At 42.0% G+C, this 7,500-nt stretch overlaps 1 protein-coding gene across 1 annotated transcript in view; it reads right to left on the minus strand.

Annotated features, from left to right (window-relative positions):
* Positions 1–7,500, minus strand: part of runx1 (RUNX family transcription factor 1) — a 24,803-nt gene that overhangs the window by 11,447 nt on the left and 5,856 nt on the right. The gene's annotated exons all lie outside the window — the stretch shown is intronic.

Raw genomic sequence — 7,500 nt, forward strand, 5'->3', positions numbered from 1 at the left:
CGAAACGTGGTCATGTGCGCCGGACCCAAACGGCAAAGACGCAAACGGGTGATTCCGCCGCTGGGGGGGGGGGCGTGTCCCGCCGATGTCACAAATACACACAGTACATACGATACGACGCAGGGCGACAACCTGCGGGCGAGCTTCAGATAAACAATTTCAGACCAAACATCGATAAAAAACAATCAACACTTAAGAAACAGCGTTTTTCCACGAAAACCAAGCTTTACCGTGAAATATAATTGTTAAAATCCCTTCAGAAATTGTATTATCTCTGCACTGCTGGGTGGGTGTTCAGATCTCGTGCTTGAAACATCTTCTCTTTGTGAGTCATTCATTACAGATTATTTTTTAAAAAAAAAGCGCATTTTAGCCGTGTCCCAAAAACCGTAACTGCAGTCGCATCGTCTGAATTCCCTGAAGGTCGCGGGAAGAAGTAAAATAAGCAGTGCTGGGGTCGTTACTCAAAAATGTCACGTATTACACATGGCTCATTACTTTAAAAAAAAGTAATGTATTACATATTACTTGTAACTTTAAAAACAAGAAATGTATTACATATTACTTATAACTTTAAAAACAAGTAATGCATTACGTATTACTTGTAACTTTAAAAACAAGAAATGTATTACATATTACCTATTACTTTAAAAACAAGTAATGCATTACATATTACTTGTTACTTTAAAAACAAGTAACGTATTACATATTACCTATTACTTTAAAAACAAGTGATGTATTACATATTACTTGTAACTTTAAAAACAAGAAATGTATTACATATTACTTATAACTTTAAAAACAAGTAATGCATTACATATTACTTGTAACTTTAAAAACAAGAAATGTATTACATATTACTTATAACTTTAAAAACAAGTAATGCATTACGTATTACTTGTAACTTTAAAAACAAGAAATGCATTACATATTACTTATTACTTTAAAAACAAGTAATGCATTACATATTACTTGTTACTTTAAAAACAAGTAACGTATTACACATTACCTATTACTTTAAAAACAAGTGATGTATTACATATTACTTGTAACTTTAAAAACAAGTAATGTATCACATATTACCTATTACTTTAAAAACAAGTATTGTATTACACATTACTTGTAACTTTAAAAACAAGTATTGAATTACATATTACTTGTAACTTTAAAAACAAGTAATGTATTACATATTACCTATTACTTTAAAAACAAGTAATGTATTACATATTACTTGTTACTTTATAAACAAGTAATGTATAACACATTACTTGTTACTTTAAAAAGTAATGTATTACACATTACTTTTTACTTAAAAAAGTAATGTTTTACACATTACTTGTGACTTTAAAAAAAGTTATGTAGTACACACAACTTGTTACTTAAAAAAAAAGTAATGCCTTACAGTACTTATAACTCCTGGAAAGTAATTAGTTACACTACACGTTACTTTTATCGACTGAGACGCATTGCCACACAGTTAACATTTGCCTTCCAGTTTCCCAGCATGCATTGTGTTCACGTTTTATTGTTAAGTACAAGTTAGTAAGAGTTTCCGTTTTTTTACGCTCCGTCAGTGTTTTGGGGAATCAAGCGCTGACACCGTGATGGACGTTGCTGTTTGGCTTGATGCCGACTGCGTTCATTTTTCAACCGGTCGGTTTGGTCGAACCAACAGAGAGACTGTGACAGTGAACGCTGAACGTACAGACACGTTCCTCTCTTTATGATTAAGACGTAGAACTCTGTAGGCCAACGCGAGTAACAACATCCTTGTTTGAATAGTATCCCTAGTGTGACTACTACATTTCGAAGAGTAATTTTGTGACATTACTCCTTGCAGATATCATGTGATTACAGCAACACGTTGTTATTTTTTCTGTACTTTCACTGATATTGCGATATTGTGATATTGTGATATTGTGAGAGTACAACCATCAGTACAACCCTGTTACCAAAGTTATAGCTCCAAAGTCATTTATTAATTTAGTTCAAATCAGTGGTGGACAGTAAGGACGTACATTTACTCGGGCGCTGCATTTCTCGAGTGTCCGTGCTCATTTCTTTGGTAAACTCATGACTTTCACTCCACCACATTTGAAGGAAAGCCATCGTATCCTCTGACTCTGTTATGTTTTCGACGAAGGTTCCCGCTCCTCGTCACTCCCAAGCACAGCGGATGGACAGGCCACCGCGCCGCGTGTCCGCTCGCACTGAAGTCCTCCTCCCCAGGATTGAACAGAATCTTTATTGAGTCTTGTTTTGTCTCGCTTACAGCGTCGTTGCCGTTGCCTGCTGGACAGTTTTGGAGCTGGAGGCGTGTGAGGAAGGCGGTTGTTTTTGTTGATTTAATTTTTTTATTTTTCTGAGGAAGCTGCATCGACAGCAATTTCCGCTTTCTGCCCGATGCACACGTGTGCACAAACGCGCACGCACGCCCACGCACGCCCACGCACGCCCACGCACGCCCACGCACACACACACACACACACACACACACACAAACCGCACCACACACAAACCACACCACACCATACCCCACACACACACCACACCCCACGCACACGCACACACACCACACCCCCCACACACACACACACACACACACACTGCCAGAGCTGTCAGAACACTGCCTTGCTGTTTTGTGGGGGTGGGGTGGGGGGTGTTGAATAAAATAAAAAAATGAAAACCACAACGGCTGTCTTTTTGTCCATTCAATTGTGATTCTATGGCATTTCTATAGAAGCGCTGTAGCATATTCTACAGCTTTTTATTCTACAGCTTTTTATTCTACAGCTTTTTTTTCTACAGCTTTTTATTCTACAGGTTCTACAAGCCGGTCGGTGCATTCAGCAGGTCGTTTCAGAGTCATTAGGTTCTGTAAATGCTTTGACATTAAAAAGAAAAGGTACTTTTGAATACTTATATATACTTATATGAATATATATATATATATATACATAGTATATATATCATTATATTTTTTTAAATGTTTTAATTTTTTAAGCTTCTTTTATTCTACACGTCCGTCTGTACAGTAAAGCACCGAGCCAAAACAAACCCCCAGTGTATGAAAATGTACTTAATACGCATGCACACACATAAACATCAGCTTTGCAACTGCCACTTACTCAACACCACACTTGCTGCAGCAAAAATACACATGCGCACCGAGACACACACACACACACACACACACACACACACACACACACACACACACACACACACACACACACACACATACACAAACACTTACACGTGTACAGGCCACCATGGTGTTATGTGCACCGGAGGAGGCCCGGAGACAAGTGTGGCAAAGCTGGAGTAGAATTACCACACGCGCACGCACACACGCACGCACGCCCGCACGCCCGCACACCCGCACACACACACACACACACACACACACACACAGTAGACGGAGGGTAGGCACATGTGGGCAAAGCCAGGTGTTCCTCTCTCTCTCTCTCTCTCTCTCTGTCTATTTCTCTTCCTCTGCGCTCTGTCCAAAGTACCAGCTCAATGCGTTGTACTGCAGGAATTTCCCCCAATTATTAGTACTGTGTAAATATTGTGTTTGGATACACTGACAATTTTTTTTAAAGGACCAGGAAGTAGGTAAGGGGTGGGGGGGGGGGTGGTTTCCAATTTTCCAAAAAGTTAGAAAACGGACGTGGTTGTTACGGGGCGATTGGCGGAGGAGGGGCTGCTCACGTTTGTTGTTTTTCTTTTTGTTTATTTTTTTTTTGTGACGTAGAGAGCCACTAAAAAAGCGGTCATCTACGTGAGCATCCTCCCAGCCTGGCATCGGCCGCTGAACACGACTGACTATCCTAAAAAAAACAAAAAACGTTGAAGGAGCAACAGACAACTTTTTTTTTTGCTTTTACTGATCATTATGAAGTTAATGTTGACGGCACTGCGTAATGGCTGTAGAACAATGACACCACCTGCGTTTAGATCGGTTCCCTATTAGTCTCCATATGACTATGCAATACCAACTGGTGATGCTAATGGTAATGGTAATGGTAAGACATTGACTGACCATGCAATACAATACAACACGATAAAAACACACTGTTTTGTTTGGAGGAACGGGGACACACAGCGTTTAGGGTGTTACGTGCCAGGCAAGGGCAGGGCCCATCGTGTGTGTGTGTGTGTGTGTGTGTGTGTGTGTGTGTGTGTGTGTGTGTGTGTGTGTGTGTGTGTGTGTGTGTGTGCGTGTGTACGTGCGCGCGGGCGTTTTCTTCCCTCACGAGCGGCGACGTGACAGCGGAGATCTGCGGCGAGGCCGACGGTTTTATTATTCTTTTTATTTTTTTTGGAAGGTTAAAACTCCAGGAAAATAGAAATAGAAATCCGAGAGGACAGCGGAGGGGAGGGGGGGGGGGGGGGGGGAAATGCAGGAAAATCCAGAGAAAAGTGGGAGTGTTGGCAGCTTTGCATTTCTTCCACAGAACTCGGCATTGCGGGAAAACGATCCGGTTGTCTCGCGACAGCGGCGCAAACCATAACGCCACTCGGAAACACTGGAGGGGGGGGGGGGGTCGGTCTATCGCCTCTTGACTAATATGACCAGGATTGACGTGTTTTTTATCAGTTTACAGCTCAAAAAAAAAAACAAGTTAAAGTGAGCAGAGCACTTTAAATTGCATTTTCCTGTTTTCTTTTTTTTCACGCTAATTGATCAAACGCCGGATCAAACTAAATACGGGGTTTACAAAGCCAGAGCCGTCCGCCTACATGCCGGAATAAAAAACAGAAATCCGTCATTAATACAGCGAGTGCTGATTGTCCTGGAAATGTTCTGCGAGCGGAAATTTTTGGCCCGTATCGCTCAGTTTTTAGTTTTTTTGGTTTTTTTTTTCCCTTGGCATAACTTGGCCTTTGCCGTGGTAATTATGTTCTCTCACGGAATACGTGACATTTATCAGAACGTAAATACGAGAGAAACACAAAATCGTCAAACATCCCGCCAAGAGTCACCGGTGAAAATAGTTGGAAACTACAAATGTCTGGAAAGTTGAAGCAGGGGGAGTTTGAAAACTGTGTTATACACCAGGATAACAGCACGCATTGCCGACGGCGATACAAATCCTTATTTGACGGGCCAAATAGGAAAGAGAGACATCTCATATCTTTGTCGTTCATCATCTTTGTTCTGATTTTTATTAGTTGTTCATTGGGTTTTTTTTTTTGGCAATACTATATGTCTGTATATTCTGATAAAACTCATTGAATTGAACTAAAATGAATTGAGCTTCATCGAGCAACGGCTTTGTGTGTGTGTGTGTGTGTGTGTGTGTGTGTGAGTGTGTGTGTGTCTGCATGCGTGTGTGTGTGTCACATTACAGTCAAGTGGCCAAGAAAAGAAGAAAAAGAGAGAGGCTTTATCAAGTTGTTTACAAAGAGGGGGAGTTTACAGTAAAAGACGTGGAGCCTCAAGAGAGAGAGAATAGAGAGACAGACTGATAGAGGGCTGGAGCGAGAGAGAGAGAGAGAGAGAGAGAGAGGACAGCTGAAGTCTTGTGGTCTGTTGTGTCTATCGGCCAGCCGGTCTCATCACACACATCGCCCATCGTGTGTGTATGTGTGTGTGTGTGTGTGTGTGTGTGTGTGTGTGTGTGTGTGTGTGTGCGCACATTGATATTTTTCCAAGAGTTTACAGTAGAGAGAGAGAGAGAGAGAGAGAGAGAGAGAGAGAGAGAGAGAGATGGGTTCCGGAACTCTCTCTAATCTCCCCTTTCCCCCCCCACCCCTGCTCTCTCTCCCGCTCTCGCTCTCTCTGTCAGGGGAGATAAAAAGAGTAGGGTAGGTAGATAAATAGTAGATAAAAAGTGATACCACACATGAAGTGTGTGTGTGTGTGTGTGTGTGTGTGTGTGTGTGTGTGTGTGTGTATGTGTGTGTGTGTGTGTGTGTGTGTGTGTGTGTGTGTGTGTGTGTGTGTGTGTGTGTGTGTGTGTGTGTGTGTGTGTGTGTCGAGTCAGGGCTTGCACCCGGGCTTCTATCGAAATCGACCAAGCAGTAAGAGCTCCCTTATTTTTCCAGTGCCGTGAACAAAGCAGTGTGTGTGTGTGTGTGTGTGTTGTGTGTGTGTGTGGGGGGGGGGGGGGGGGGGGGGGTGTGGATTACTCGCCCCATGTATGAAGGTATGCTCGCGGTTATGTGATTGTGGGCATAAGTATGAGAAGAGAGAGAGAGATTTGTGTGTTTGTATTATATATTGTACGTGCTAATTAGAGTGTTGCCTGTGAGAGTGTGTGTGTGTTCCTTAAAATGATTGTCAATAAATCCCACACACTGACGCACACACACACACACACACACACACACACACACACACACACACACACACACACACACACACACACACACACACACACACACATATATATATATATATATATATATATGTACATACACACACAATATAATATAATATAATATATAATACACTTTTATATAATATGATAATATTACCTACAATGTTAAATAATAATAATAAACTTTGAGATTGAATAGAGTGCAAAATGAGGCTACACAAATCTAATTTCATTTTTCCTAATTTATCGTAGAAATAGAGATATATACCATAAATATAAATATCCATATACCTATACAATTAAAACAAACAAACATCTTGCTGTGGACCCCCTGCAGTGCCTAGTTTTGGAACCCCTTGCTCTTCTGGAAAGTACCTTGTAAACTCTGTTTTTGAAAGTTCTATGAATAAAGTATATTACTATTATAGTATACTATAATTGTAATATACTATAGTAATATAGCAAACAAGTGTGTGTGTGTGTGTGTGTGTGTGTGTGTGTGTGTGTGTGTGTGTTATGTTTTTTTCACCTGAGGGAGTGTGTGTGTGTGTCGGTGGCAAGAAAGCAGATATTGTCTCATCGCAGAAATGACGGGCTTGTTTAAAAGAGGAAGAGGACCTTTACTGCCACACAGAGAAAAAGCCACTTGTGCAGATACAGCCCCCCACCCCCACCCCCACCCCTGGGTTCCGCGCACACACACACACACACACACACTCACACTTGCGCACACACACAACTCTGAAACCGCTGTATTAAACCTCCAAAACCACTATGGTCGCAGTCAACCCAACCAGTGTTTTTTCACTGGTGACCGCAAGGGAAGTGATGTTTGCGGAATCCGACGATGGCGAAAGACGTCCGCGGCAACGGCAATGATGACGAGCCCGACATTGCAGCCCCACTTTCGAAAGCCAAATTTCAGCCATTCTGGCAAATGGCATTTTTCTTTTCACGTGGACCGTGAGGGGGGGGGGGGGTGAGATTGACGGAGAATGTTCTTGCCAGAGCGAGCGACAAAGCGGCTGAGCAAAAACACCAAGCTACGGTGTAAAGCGGGGTCCACACTAGTAAAGACGACCAAGCCCATTTTTGGGCTTCAGGCTTCAGGCGAGAAACGCCCAGGACTTTCTGATGGTTCTAAAGATGATCTTGCCAGATTTTCCCTGTG

The sequence above is a fragment of the Zeus faber genome (assembly GCF_960531495.2).
Source record: "Zeus faber genome assembly, chromosome: 2".
Classification (NCBI taxonomy): domain Eukaryota; kingdom Metazoa; phylum Chordata; class Actinopteri; order Zeiformes; family Zeidae; genus Zeus; species Zeus faber.